The sequence below is a fragment of the Triticum aestivum genome, chromosome 1A (genome assembly GCF_018294505.1).
Source record: "Triticum aestivum cultivar Chinese Spring chromosome 1A, IWGSC CS RefSeq v2.1, whole genome shotgun sequence".
Taxonomy (NCBI): Eukaryota; Viridiplantae; Streptophyta; class Magnoliopsida; order Poales; family Poaceae; genus Triticum; species Triticum aestivum.
In genome coordinates, this window is record NC_057794.1 from 541,091,399 (window position 1) to 541,106,378 (window position 14,980).

At 46.0% G+C, this 14,980-nt stretch overlaps 1 pseudogene; it reads right to left on the reverse strand.

Moving 5' to 3' along the window:
- The window catches only part of LOC123064745 (mitochondrial substrate carrier family protein E-like), a 5,527-nt pseudogene extending 3,989 nt beyond the window's left edge, over positions 1 to 1,538 (reverse strand).
- Between the last annotated feature and the right edge of the window lie 13,442 nt (positions 1,539 to 14,980).

A 14,980-nucleotide genomic window follows, 5' to 3' on the forward strand; every position in this document is an offset into this window, starting at 1 on the left:
TGGACGCTGATGCGTGCGATTGCTCAGGGGACTAACTACATTGCCTACTTTGTGGTCCTAGCGAAATCACTCAAGAAGGAACCATAGCAAAGCAACATGACCAGCATGCATGCATATGAAAGGTAGCGGTGTCTATATCAAGATGTAATCAAAGCTGAACCCAAAGGAGATGATTCTGGCTATCAATCGATCCCCTTTACAGTTAAGTGGGATATAGAAACAAACCACAAGGCTACATACATCCGGCCTTTGTTCTCCAGTAACTAACAGGGGTCTAGTTTCCTTCAGGTTGTTGATCAGTCTCTGGGCAGTCTGAGTTGGTGGGTTGTGCACTGGTCTGAACTTTGTATTTCCGTTATGTTGAGTAATGGAAAGGGGTTGCGCCCGGTTCAAAAAAAAAACAGGGGTTTACTCTTTATTGCAAAACTATCTACTAGTATAGTAGTATAACACTATATATGTACTAGTGAGTGAGTAAGCAAACCATCTCAATCTGCGGCATTGACAGAAAGTGCAAGTGATCTGGAATTTGCCCAAAAGAAATAATAGTGATCTGAAGCACACCTACCAGGTGCTTTGGTAACTAGGTGCTGATGGTTAATTGCTTAGTATCAAAGGTAAACTGCCTGCAATATGTAAGCTTACTTCCATGTCCTGTTCCTGACTAATATTTGGATCTACTGGATGATTTCCTTGACATACGGTAGTTCCAGGCAATCATTTTCCAAGTATTATTTGAGACTTTTGCTAACTTTTGAAGGACAACATACTATTTTGTGTGTGATCCAGTGAGTTAATATCATGGGCAATGACATATTAGTGTCAATGACTGAAATTCAAGAGCTCCTTTTCTGTATTCAAACCACGAAATCATTCAAACCGCGAAACCGTGTCTGAAACATTACTTGCAGCACCATGGATTAATAAAGTACTCCCTCCGTCTCAAAATAAGCATCTCAAGCTTAATACAACTTTGTACTAAAGTTAGTATAAAGTTGAGACACTTATTTTGGGATGGAGGGAGTAGTAGCTAGCTAGCTACTATCCATGAATCCATGCCACATGCCCTTCCTGGCACTTCTACTCCTAGTACTACAGATGTCGACCTACCTCTCGACCTGAAGGATCACAAAAGGACCTACCTCACGAACGATCCATGGATGTCTTGCGAAAAGCTCATAGTATAACACAAGCAAAAAGCTACTGTTCTAGACGAATCCAGAGGGGGATGGTGGGGGATCTTTACCTGGGGGGAGAAGAGTAGGAGGAGGAGCTGAAGAGAGCATCGGCCGGATTGGGGAGATAGTAGAGGAGGAGCCCCCGCAAGGCTCGGCTCGGTCCCCGGCGCTTCCCGACGGCGATGCCATGGAAACGAGGGAGGATTGGAAGGGGGAGGCGGTGTCGGTGGAGATTGCGGCGCCGGCGGCGAACGCGCTGCGGGTGGAGGGAGGTCACCCAGAGAGGAGGGAGGACGAGAACGCGTTGCGGTTCGGGAATTGTTCTGGTCGGCCGCTGGCGTTCATGGGCTTTTTCTTGGCCGTCTGCTTGGACCGGCCGGTTTCCAGTGGAGTTTCTCAAAAACAAAACAGCGCCATTGGTCCTTTTTTTTTATGGATTCCATACGTGGACTAGTGGGATGGAATGAATTGATCAAAACCATTATATTTATAGCTAGGATAACAGGTTGCCATCGTTGTTGTCAAAAAACACAAATAACCACAAATGTGACAAGTGAATAACAAATCACACTGATCCGAAGTTGAGTCACGACTAAAATCAAAACTTACATGGTTGGCCTACTTATGGGGTCCACTTGTCAACTTTGACCGTCAGGTTGGCCGTTATGACAGGTGAAGCCCACATGTCGGTCCCTTAAAAAAATTAAAAAGCAATCGGTCCCTGTAACTTTTTTAGAAAAGCACTCAGGTCATGTAACTTAAAAAACAGTCAAGTCCTTGTTTGTTTTAAAAAAACAATTGAGTCCCTGATAGTTTTTTAAAAAGCAATCAGTTCCTATTAGTTTAAAGAAAAACAATCACACCCTTGTGCGCCGGCCGTGGCTGCTGCGGCCTTGCATGCGTCGGTCGTGGAAGTGGCTGATCGTGGTTGCGCGTGGGGTGTGGTGTTGCCCACTGCTGATGTTGTTGCGTGCGCTATTGCCAATGCTTGTCGCCTACCGCCGCCCGCTGCTACTGTTTGCCGCTACTGCAACTGCTTGTTGTTGCCCACTTGAAAGTGCTAATGGCATTTAAGCTATATTTTGGTGTGATGACAATATGGTTAGTTGAACTAATATCGGTTGCTAAAATTTATTTCAGGTTATTGGTTCTAAGTACCCGCGATGGAGATGTGCGATCCCCCATTTTAAAAAGGACAAAGGCATGGTCTTTCGACGCTTCGAAGGTTTAGTTTTGATTTGCTTCGAATCGTAGAAAAGACCGCACTTTTAAGAGGGGTCTGTGTGAATAAATGTCGTGTGGGAATGCCTTTGCCGAGCCTTACTTTCTTACCCTTCCCACTCCGACCACCTCAAATGAACCTAGTGTGTGTATTGTGGTACTCAGAAAGTTGCAACAGTAAGTTACTGGGTACCCCGTGCGCACTGGGTCTTTTGACCCCCGTGCGCATGGGGTACTGGGTAACTCTCTGGGTACCCCGTGCGCACGGGGTCTTTTGACCCCCGTGCGCACGGGGTACTGCGTAACTCTCTGGATACCCCGTGGGCACGGGGTCTTTTGACCCCCGTGCGCACGGGGTGGTGCGATTGTCTCTGGATACCCCATGCGCACGGGGCTGACTTAGCCCGTGAGCACGGGGTCCAACGGGAAGAAATCCCCACCAGCCCATGAACACTATAAAAAGGCCCTTCTTCCACCTCCAACCCTTAGCCCTAATGTCTTGTTGAGCTCCACCATTGGTACATCCCATTTTGCTCAATACTCTCAATCCCTCCACCCAAACTTGTTGAAACTTTGGGGATTGGGAGAGCAAGACCCGATCTACAACTTGACCAAACCAAATCGCGTTTCCCGCAACATTTCTTCCCCATTGACTTGTTACTCTCGGAGCTTGGGCTCCTAGGCGGTTAGAGGTTCCTCCGGAAGCTTCCTTGCTTGTGGTGTGCTCCGGAGAAGTTTGTAAAGGTGTGGTGGTCGCCTTCAAGACTAAAAGTGCGTTATATTGACTAGAGGGGGGTGAATAGGCGATTTTTATGGAAGTCTTCAAAACGTGGAAGTTTCGAAGACAGACGATAGAAATAAACCTACTACCATGCAGCGGAAGGTAGACTACACTAGTCAAACCATAGTCAAGTATTCAATGAAGTGAAAGCACAATGACTAATAGCAGCTAGGTAGTAAGGATCAGGTAGGAAGATATTATGAAGCTGATCAGAACAAGCAGCCACTCAGTGAAGACAGAAGATAGTGCAATCATACAATGACTTCACAAAGACCAACAGTAAGTAAAGGGAAGGGAAGGATGAAACCAGTGACTCGTTGAAGACAATGATTTGTTGGACCAGTTCCAGTTGCTGTGACAACTGTACGTCTGGTTAGGGCGGCTAGGTATTTAAACCTGAGGACACACAGTCCCGGACACCCAGTCCTGAACACGCAGCTCAGGACACCCAGTCCTCACCGTATTACCCTTGAGCTAAGGTCACACAAACCTCGCCCAATCACTCTAGTAAGTCTTCAAGGTAGACTCCCAAACCTTCACAGACTTCGTTCACCAGCGATCCACAATGTCTTTTGGATGCTCAGAACGCGACGCCTAACCGGCTGGAGGATTCACAGTCCTCAAGTGTAATAAGTCTTCAGATCACACAGACAAGAAGACTTAAGTGATGCCTAACACTCTTTGGCTCTGGGTGGTTAGGGCTTTATCCTTGCAAGGAATTCTCTCTCAAAGGCTTCGAGGTGGGTTGCTCTCAAACGACAAAAGCCGTACTCTAACTCTGAGCAGCCAACCATTTATGGTTGTAGGGGGTGGGCTATTTATAGCCACTAGGCAACCCGACCTGATTTGTCCGAAATGACCCTGGGTCACCAAGGAACTGACACGTGTTCCAACGGTCAGATTTCAAACACACACGACAACTTTACTTGGGCTACAAGCAAAGCTGACTTGTCCGACTCTGGACAAGATTCGCTCTCATAGTCTTCACTCGAAGACATAGGTTTTGGTTAAGCATCACTTCAGTCATTCTGACTGGTTCTCTTGGACCCCACTTAACAGTACGGTGGTTCCTATGACTCAACAAAAGAAGAAAAAGAACTACGAAAGATCTAAGTCTTCGAACTCCATAGGCTTCATGCGATGTCTTCTCTTATCATAGTCTTCAATGACAATATCTTTATATACCACCTTTGATATCAATGTCTTCATACATTTTTAGGGGTCATCTCTGGTAGGAAAACCGAATTAATGAGGGACTTCTACATGTGTTATCTTGCAATTCTCACAAACACATTAGTCCCTCAACTAGGTTTGTCGTCAATACTCCAAAACCAACTAGGGGTGGCACTAGATGCACTTACAATCTCCCCCTTTTTGGTGATTGATGACAAACTAGTTGAAGTTTTCAACGGGGAATATAATATGTGAAATTGTAAAGGATAAGGAATTGTCTTCATTAGTTGCAAGGGCTCCCCCTGAAGATGTGCATATAAGTAATTTGCTTTTGGAATGCAAATGCACATGGAAGGTTGTACTCGTGGAGATCCTCTTCAACTTATGATGACAATTCATTATGCATGAGAAGGTATGTGAAGATAATGACATGCATAATGGAAAATGGACGTCTGCAAAATGATCTAAGTGCGGAATTTATCGTCGCACATGCGGAATTTATCGTCGCATCACAAAGTAGCAAATAAGTAGCAGACGGCCATCGAATTTAGGTGTTACAACTCAAAGAACCAAATGTATCAAAACGAGAGTTGTAAACACAAGGCAAAATATAAAGCAACCGCCCATATGGACCCGCTTGAAGACTATCAAACTCATATGCTTCTCCCCCTTTTGTCAGTAAGGACCAAAAAGGTTTGAAGACATAGAGCATCTACTCGTTCCCATGAAGAGTAAGGAAAGCAGCAGGGTCGTCGGTGGTGTTCGGCGGTGCAGAAGAACTTGGAGCAGTGTCGAAGCGTGCTGAAGGAGGTGGCGGTGAAGTAGCATCGTCTTCATCCTCGATCACTCTGGCATTCACAGTTGTAGCAGAGGAAGAGAACTCAGAGTCTTCAAGAGATGGAGTTCGTCGCAACACTGCCCTTCGAGGAGGTGTGGAGTCAAACTTGAAGCGTTCAGAGAAGCCATCCTCTTGAAGATCATCTTCAGAGCACATAAGCGTCAGCCCTTTCCATGTGCGTCGAGAGATTTCATGGGCAACAAAGGCATTCTTGGTGGTAAGATTGTGAATGCGGTTGACATCCACCAAGAGGCTTTGCATTTGGCGCTTCAGCCAGTCATGATGCCTATCATGTTTCTGATGAAGAGCCACCAGAAGCTCTCGGTCATTAAGAACACGAGTGCGCTTCTTGGGTCGTTGGGCAATTGTCCTATCGGTGGCTTCAGTAAGAGCAGGATGTGGTGCACGTGTAGTTCCAGCCAAAGGATAAACACGAGTGACTGCTTCAACTCCTTCAATGTTCTGAGAAAAACTTTGATGCTCCGCATTCTGAAGACTAAGAGGTTCCTTGGCAGGCTCAGGATAAATGGCTTCAATAGACATATCCACATCAGGCAGAAAGATCCGATGATTGCGAGCAGATGGCTGATATGAGATAGCGGAGTGGAGTTTAATCAGCCGCATTATCCATGGAGCGTAGAACTTCAAGCCAAAAAGATCAGAGCCTGATGCAGCAAGTTGGCGGATGAAGAAGTCCTGTGCATTGAAGCATTTGCCATGAAGAATATAGAAGACCAAAGTCTTCATTGCACCTTCCAGCTTGGCATGTGGAGAATGTCCTTTGATGGGCCAGAGAGTTCGCCTTATGATGTGATAAATAGTCCTTGGCAGATACTCAAGGTCTTCAACAAAGAACTCCTTGGGATATGCAGCATCTTGGGGCAATGGCTTCATCATACTAAGCATCTGACTCATGTTTGGTTCAGGCTTCTGAAAGATGCTCTCCATAGCTTCACTATGAAGCTGACAGCCAGGTTCATAGAGATCGCCAGGAGTGGGCAGACCAGTGATCTCAATGATATCAAAGGCTTTGGCTTCGTGATGAACATTTCCTGTCATCCACTCCAGGACCCAAGTCTTCGGATCTCTGTTGTACCCACGGATGTGAAGTGTGGCATAGAATTGGAGTAGCAACTCTTCATTCCGGTGCTCTTGGTCGGTGACAAACGGCAGCAATCCAACCTCTTTGAAGCAATCCAGATCTTCTTCCAGACAGGGCAGACCAGCTATTGCTTCGATGTCAAGACGCTTATGTGGGAAGATGCGACCTTGATTGTACAGAATGCAGGAGTAATAGCTTCGCTGCGGATAGCTCCAGAACCGATCAGAAGATATTCTTTCCCTTGAGTAGGGGTTCTTGGAGCTATTGAAGAAAGTGTTGTCTGCTTTGAAGCCGTTGACATTGAAGGATCCAGGTGCTGATGTAGGACCTGGAAACTTGGGCAATCTTGGGATTGGCTTCTGTACCTGAGGCCTGTGCTCAACATGATAGTCAAATTGAGGACCAGCAGAAGGCGCAGGAACAGAAGTAGTAGCATTAGTGGCTTCGCTGACTTCTGGTGCTTGGGTTGGTGGAGGCTCCACATTGGCTTCAGTCATGACGACGTCAGTGGCGTCGGTGGCAGCCTCAAGATTCTCAACCTCCACTTGATGAGCTGGAGGGTCGGTCACAGTCACGTTCTCCTCGAGAACAGCTTCTTGGTGAGACGGGGGTGTAGCAACTCTTGGGGTTTCTTCTTCATCGGCTGATGCAACCGGAATGTCTTCAGCAGCTTTAGCTTCAGACTCGGAGACTGGAGGCCTTGGTCCTTTGCGAAGCCTGCGTAACGTTGGCGACGCCTGTGGAGTTGGAGTTGGCTGGGCCTCAAAGTCATCTTCCTCTTGTGCTTGTGGGTGATCAGCCCATGATGCATCCTGGGCAATTGGCGTCAGAGGACGACCAATGCTAATGAGTTCGCTGTGCGTTAGCACAGGCGATGATACCTGTTGGTGCTCGATCTGAGGAAGAACTGCATCATCTTCAACATGGTCATGGTGACCAATGTCTTTAGCAGCGGTGGGATCGGCTGCTGGAAAGTCTTCAGCTTCATGAGCCTCTGTGAAAGCAGGCTCATGGACAGTCAGTTGGCGCTCGTGATGTTCGGTGGCTGGGCGAACCATGGAGATGGGTTCAACAATTAAGGGCTCTGTGGGAGCGGCCCGTTCCTTCTTGGTCTTCCGCTTCTTCTTGGAGGGGGCAGTAGCAGAGGCTTCAGGATGTTTCCTCTTTCTGGCTTCAGCCTCAGCAGTCCCCGTCTTCTTCAGCTCTGAAGCGGTTGACCGGGCCTTTGGCTTCGAGCCAGTCATGCTAGTTGGGAAGACAATGGGATCTGCTTCCTGCCTTGGTGCGTCGGGTTCGGCCATAGCGGGCTTCTTCTTCTTCTTTGCAGCCATTCTGGGGTCGATTCCAGGACGCCCAAGAGCCTTGCGCTTCTCAGCCTCATTGTAGGCTTGCAAACACTTGTCAGTCAGGCTCTTCATGCGCTCACGAGAACCTTGAGCTTCTTCACGCTTCTTGAGAAAGGATTCTTTAAGCTCGTGCAACATGAGCTTGAAGTTCTTGACCTCTTGCACGCTAAGCTTGGCCATATACTTCTTGAACTGAGCTTTCTCAAAGTCAATCTTCTGCTTCAGTTCGACGATGCGCTGAGCTAGAGCTAGCTCTGAAGCAATGGCGCCATGGAAGGCGACACTGAGACCAATGGGAAGTTGCAGGTCTTCAAAGCTGAGGTTGGGTGTTTCAAACCACTCATCGATGAAGTCATGGATGATTGCCATGTCAAAGAGAGGCAAATTGTTGAAGATTTCTGCTTCTTCTTTGCTCTTGATCAGTTGCTCAAGAGCGTCATCTGCAAGATCTTCATCACTGGACAAATCAATGGCATCGTTGCACAGAATGGCTGCAGCCGTCAGTTCTTGGCCGGTGTGTGGCAGAGGCATCTTGACTTTCTGGGGCTTGGAGATGCGTGACAAATCTTCAGACTGCACACTGTCTTTAGGAGGTGCAGTAGCCAGTGGCTTTGCCCGTGAGATTTTTGGTGGAGCAGCTGATCTTGAAGCCTTAGCCTTCTTCGGCTTCTGCGGCTTTGGAGTAGGAGCTGGGGCTTCATCAGTGTCAGCATCATCATCAGAATGATCCACTTTTGCACCTTGAACTGAGATGTGAGTGATGAGGCCATCAAGGTTGTAGAAAGGACCGATGACATTGGGTTCTGCATCGCGTGTGCCGTCAGCCCAGGGAGTAGAAGGACCAGGGTTGAAGTCTAGTCCCAATGACTTCTTGTTTTCCTTGGCCGATGCCTTTGCGTGCTGGAAGTTGCGCTTGAAGAGATTATCGTCATGACACCATAGCAATGATGATGGGTCGGCATCTTCAGGCTGAGGTCCACGGACCATACACGGATAGAAACCCTGAGCAATAGCTTCAACTATGTTCTTGGGTGGAAGGCCTCGGAAGAGAATATCACCCCAAGGACTTTTGATAGCACTCTTCTCAGCATATTCCTTGGTCACGAATCTGTATTTGTACCACTGTTCTGCCCAATATCTTCGAATCCACTGGATTCGGGTCTTGCGCTGATTATAATCCTCTTCAGGATCTGTCTTGTAAAGCTCTGAGAGGTCATCAGGAAAATCTCTTGATGTTCCCCCACGACGCTGTCTGCCTCCCTTCCTTGCAGATTTCTCTGTAGCCATGAACTTTAACCTGAATGGCTTCAACACGTTCAAAGGCTTCAGAGGCTTTCGCTTGCTGGACAAACAGGAACTGGCTTCGGGAGAATTTATATAATGCTATAAGAATTCTGCAAATAAATGCAGACTATGAGAACCAAGGGATTCTCCCACGGACATGTACCTGTGACAGCATTGAGGTGCGCGGGAAGGGGAAGAGGTCATATGCATTCTCAGAAGATTTTGAAGATAAGTCAGTTTAGAAGACATTGACCTCATTGTGCGAAGACATACACTCATAGATAAGGAGTTGGTTCCAGATTTGTACAAATCCAGAGATCAGTACAAGTGAGGAATCTAACTGCTTTGTGAAGCATAAGTGAACATACTAGGCATAATATGAGATGCACTATGAAGTGGATCCAACATGTGTGAACAGAAACTACTTGTGGTAGAAAGTGACGAATCTGTAGGATCAAAGGGGCCATAAAAAGGAAGTTTTATTTACCACACAAGGAACTGCTAGACGGAGTGGAAGAGGAGGCCAAGCAGTTCAATCGTCTGTGCCCTAACTTGGCGACGGAGGACACCTATGGTGACGGCGGAGAAGACGATGTCCGCGGTCGGCGTGAAGACGGTGTCGAAGAGGTTGCGGCAGCGAAGCGCTTCGTCGCCGACGTCGTTGAGGGCTAGTGGTGGCGCTAGGGTTCGTGCGAGAGTGGAAGAAGAGATAATGACTGTGGTGAGGCGTGTATTTATAGGGTCAGGGGCGGCTCAGTGTTATTACACAGGTGCCCCTGGCGATTCACATCTGAGGAACACGTGGCCATCATGCAGCATATCGGGGGTTGTTCCACGTCCCACGCACGCCTGGATTGTCGGGTGGTCGTTCCCACTTCTCCGGGTTTCAGGTGAAGGAATGAGCATTGAAAACGGACTTAATGTTCGTCTCTGTATCTTCTGCTGACAAGGACGCAGAGAAGACATTCGACAGTTTCAATAGAATGCATATGATTTGGAGAGATAGAGTTTGAGATAGAAAGCATAGAGAGGTTAGGGTCCGATTGCATTCACTTAGTTCAAAAGATTCAACAAGTAGACATAGCTATAAGTGAATGCTGTAGAGGACAGAACACTAGTATATATATATAATCAACATAGTGAAGACAATCATGAAGACATGTTGAGATTGAAGCCAAACCAAATGTGAAGACATAGCAAATGTAACGCCATGAGTGAAACACTTCAAACAGAACCTTTGGTGGTAGCGTTACCCACCGTATAGGAAGTATTAGACCTAGACACGGCGCACAATTATCGTGGCGCTCCGAAGTCAAATTCCACATTAATGTATTCACACTTAGAATGTATGTCTTCATTGATTGAAGATATACTTTACTTCGTGTGTTGCACATCTAAGTCATCAATATGCATAAGTGTTAGGATGTGTGCCTAGTCACAGGACATTTGAGGATTCCAAGATATTTAGCTCACACCGTAACTTGCAAAATCTCTTCTCATCCAAGGGCTTGGTGAAGATATCTGCCAATTGCTCTTCAGTGTTGACGTGTATGATATCAATATCTTCCTTCACAACATGATCTCTGAGAAAGTGATGACGAATTTCAATGTGCTTTGTCTTTGAGTGCTGAACTGGATTGTTGGCAATCTTGATGGCGCTTTCGTTGTCGCAGTAGAGTGGCACTTGCTTTAGATGAATGCCATAGTCTTTGAGTGTTTGCTTCATCCATAGAAGCTGAGCGCAGCAAGATCTAGCAGCAATGTATTCAGATTCAACAGTGGAGAGAGATACACAGTTCTGCTTCTTTGAAGACCAACATACAAGTGATCGTCCCAGAAAATGACATGTGCCTGATGTAGACTTGCGATCCACCTTGTCACCAGCATAATCAGCATCTGAGAATCCAACCAGATCAAACTCTGAGCCCTTTGGATTACATAGTCCTAGAGTTGGGGTGTGAGCCAAATATCGAAGAATTCGCTTCACAGCTAAGTGATGCGACTCTGGTGCCGCTTGGAATCGAGCACACATGCAAACACTAAACATAATATCTAGCCTAGATGCACATAGATAAAGTAAAGAACCAATCATGGAGCGGTATACCTTTTGATCGAACTCTTTACCATTGTCGTCAGGACCCAGATGATGTTTGGCTGGCATTGGCGTCGTGAAGCCTTTGCAGTCTTGCATACCGAACTTCTTCAGGCAATCTTTGAGATACTTCTCTTGAGATATGAAGATGCCGTTGCGTTGCTGTCATATTTGAAGATCGAGGAAGAACTTTAGCTCTCCCATCATGGACATCTGATATTGCTCTTGCATCATATATCCAAACTCTTCACTGTACTTCTGATTGGTGCAGCCGAAGATGATGTCATCCACATATATTTGGCACACAAACAGTTCACCATCATATGTCTTCGTGAAGAGAGTGGGGTTGAGGGAACCAGGTATGAAGCCTTTGCTCTTCAGGAAGTATTTGAGTGTGTCATACCAAGCCCGAGGGGCTTGTTTGAGGCCATACAGTGCCTTGTTGAGCTTGTATACCATGTCAGGATGTTTTGGATCTTCAAAGCCAGGCGGTTGTGCAACATACACTTCTTCTTCAATCTTGCCATTGAGAAAAGCGCTCTTCACATCCATTTGATATAGAAGTATGTTATGATGATTTGCATAGGCCAGCAGTATGCGTATGGCTTCAAGTCGAGCCACAGGAGCAAATGTTTCATCGAAGTCAATTCCTTCCACTTGAGTATATCCTTGAGCAATGAGACGAGCTTTGTTTCTGACAACTTGACCATGCTCATCTTGCTTGTTGCGGTATATCCATTTGGTGCCTATTATATTGTGCTTCCGAGGATCAGGACGCTTAACCAGTGCCCATACATTATTCAGCTCAAACTGTTGAAGCTCTTCTTGCATAGCTTGAATCCATTCAGGTTCCATGAAGGCTTCTTCAACTTTCTTGGGTTCTGTTATTGAGACGAATGCAAAGTGTCCACAGAAATTTGCTAGCTGTGTTGCCCTTGAACGAGTGAGCGGACCGGGTGCATTGATGCTATCAATTATTCTCTCAATCTGCACTTCTTTGGCAACACGAGGATGTACAGGGCGAAGATTTTGCTCTCGTTGATCATTATCATTGTTAGAGGGATTGTCTTCAGGCTGAGCATTGTCTTCAGGTTGATCAGGTGCGGAGATGATAAGTTCCTCTTCAGGTTGAGCTTCAGAGGGTATGATTTCTCCAGTTCCCATTAGTTTGATTGATTCACTGGATGGAACTTCATCTAGCACATTTGGCAGGTGCTCTCTTTATGAACCGTTAGTCTCATCGAACCGCACATCCACTGTTTCAACCACTTTATAATGAAAGAGATTGAAGACTCTGTAGGAGTGCGAATCCTTTCCATATCCAAGCATAAAACCCTCATGTGCTTTTGGTGCAAATTTTGAAGTGTGATGTGGATCCTTGATCCAGCACCTGGCGCCAAATACTCTGAAGTAACTGACATTTGGCTTCTTGCCAGTAAGGAGCTCATAAGATGTCTTGTTCAGAAGCTTGTGAAGATAAACACGATTGATTGTATGGCATGCAGTATCAATGGCTTTAGGCCAGAATTTTCTTGGAGTCTTGTATTCATCAAGCATCGTTCGGGCCATCTCAATGAGTGTTCTGTTCTTGCGTTCAACGACGCCATTCTGCTGTGGCGTGTACGGGGCTGAGAATTCATGTGTGATGCCCAAAGTATCAAGATATGTATCAAGGCCAGTGTTCTTGAATTCAGTGCCATTGTCACTTCTGATGTGCTTTATCTTGGCGCCATAGTTGTTCATTGCTCGATTTGCGAAGCGTCTGAAGACATCCTGCACTTCAGTCTTGTAGAGGATTATGTGCACCCAAGTATATCTAGAATAATCATCAACAATGACAAAGCCATAGAGACAAGCAGTAGTAGTAAGAGTTGAGTAATAAGTGGGACCGAAAAGATCCATGTGGAGCAGTTCGAAGGGTCGAGTTGTTGTCATGATTGTCTTCGAGGGATGTTTGGCCCTCGTCATCTTTCCTGCTTCACAGGCACCACATAAGTGATCTTTCTTGAACTTGACGCCCTCGATGCCTATGACATGCTTCTTCTTTGCAAGGGTGTGGAGGTTCCTCATGCCAGCATGCCCTAGCCTCCGATGCCAGAGCCAGCATTCTGAAGCTTTTGCTAGAAGACATACGGCAAGCTGTGGTCCTGCTGAGAAATCTACCACATACAAATCATCTTTCCGATACCCTTCAAACACTAGAGACTTGTCAGATTCTATTATAACAAGGCAGCGATATTTTCCAAACATTACAATCATGTTCAAATCGCAAAGCATTGAGACAGACATTAAGTTGAAGCCAAGGGATTCAACAAGCATGACTTTATCCATGTGTTGATCCTTTGAGATTACAACTCTACCTAGACCCAATACCTTACTTTTACCAGTGTCAGCAAATGTGATGTGACTCTTGTCGGATGGACGTAAGGTTGAGTCCATAAGAAGGCTTCTTTTGCCAGTCATGTGATTGGTACACCCACTATCAATAATCCATTCTGAAGACGCTGGTGTCGTACCCTACAGTGCAGTTAGGGGGATAGGCTTCACGAAGAGAATTGTGAAGCAAAAACATTTGACGAACTAGTGGGTTATGAAAGCTTAGATCCAGATTAGGACTGATAGGGAGAGTAGCAAGCGATTCAGGAACGAAGTACATAATAAGACCATTCGGGCATTTGATCTTGCGCCCTACAAGATGTTTAAGGTCCCCAGCAATAGCGTCAGGCGATTTTGGTTTTCTGCTGAAGACCCTTCCCTGCAAAAGAGAGTTAAGCTTTCTTAGCCACCCACATCTTCAAGGGTGGCTTAGAAGCAATAAGTCTAAGTGCAACGTCTGAGAACTTTGGCTTTGGAGCCCTAGCAAAAAGTCTTGCAGGCGGACAATAGTACTCATAAGAATAAGCAGAATAGTTCTTGGTCTTATGAACATGGCGGTTTGATGAACCGCGCTCATATTCATAGGCCTGAGTATGGTTTCCCTGCAAAACATTTGCGTTAGTGCGACTCAGGTGAGTCCTCTGTCTGTATGAAGCCTTTGGACCGTATGAAGCCTGTGGTCTGGGGTTTGTCTTCTTCACCTATGGTGTCATGATGACATTCACAGGAAGATTATCCAAACACCTTTTCGGCACCCAGATCTTCTTCATAGGCGGTCCATTCCTGCAGTTAGTACCAATGTACCTGGCAACCACTTCACCACTCTGATTCTTAAACAGTTTATAGTTTGCATCAAAGGATTCATCAATGACAATGGGGTTAGCACAAGTGAAGCCAGATAAAGTGGATGGATCTGCTGAAGGTTCCTTTGCAGCAACCCATGTGGTTTTGTGGTACTGCTCAGGTTTCCAGTAAGAGCCATCAGCATTCATTTTCCTTACGAACCCAACACCCTCTTTCCTCGGGTTTCGGTTCAGGATCTGCTTTTTGAGGACATCACATAGTGTCTGATGCCCTTTAAGACTTTTGTACATCCCTGTTTCAAGCAATGTCTTCAACCTAGCATTCTCATCAGCAATAGCTGTGGTATCCTCAGCAGAGGGGTTAGTTCCCACATCAATAGTTGAAGATATTGCAACAGTAGCAGCAGTAGAACATTCAGCAACAGAAGTAGCATTATCACGCTCAATGCATTTAAGACATGCTGGTTCAAATCCTTCCTAAGCTGAACTGATCTGTTTGGCGTGAAGCAACTCGTTTTCTTTCTGAAGATCTTCATGAGCCGCTCTCAATTTCTCAAGATCTTGCTTCCTTTGAAGATAATCATAGGAAAGCCTTTCATGAGCTGTTGAGAGCGTTTCATGACGACTTTCAAGTTCCTCATACATAATGAAGATTTTTTATGTCTTCAATTAAGGACTAAGATCGAGTCATTTCAGCGTCTAACAGATCGTCGCTTTTGTCTAACAGTTTTTGAATGTGTTCCATGGTTTTCTGTTGTTCAGTTGCAATTTTAGCGAGTGTTTTGT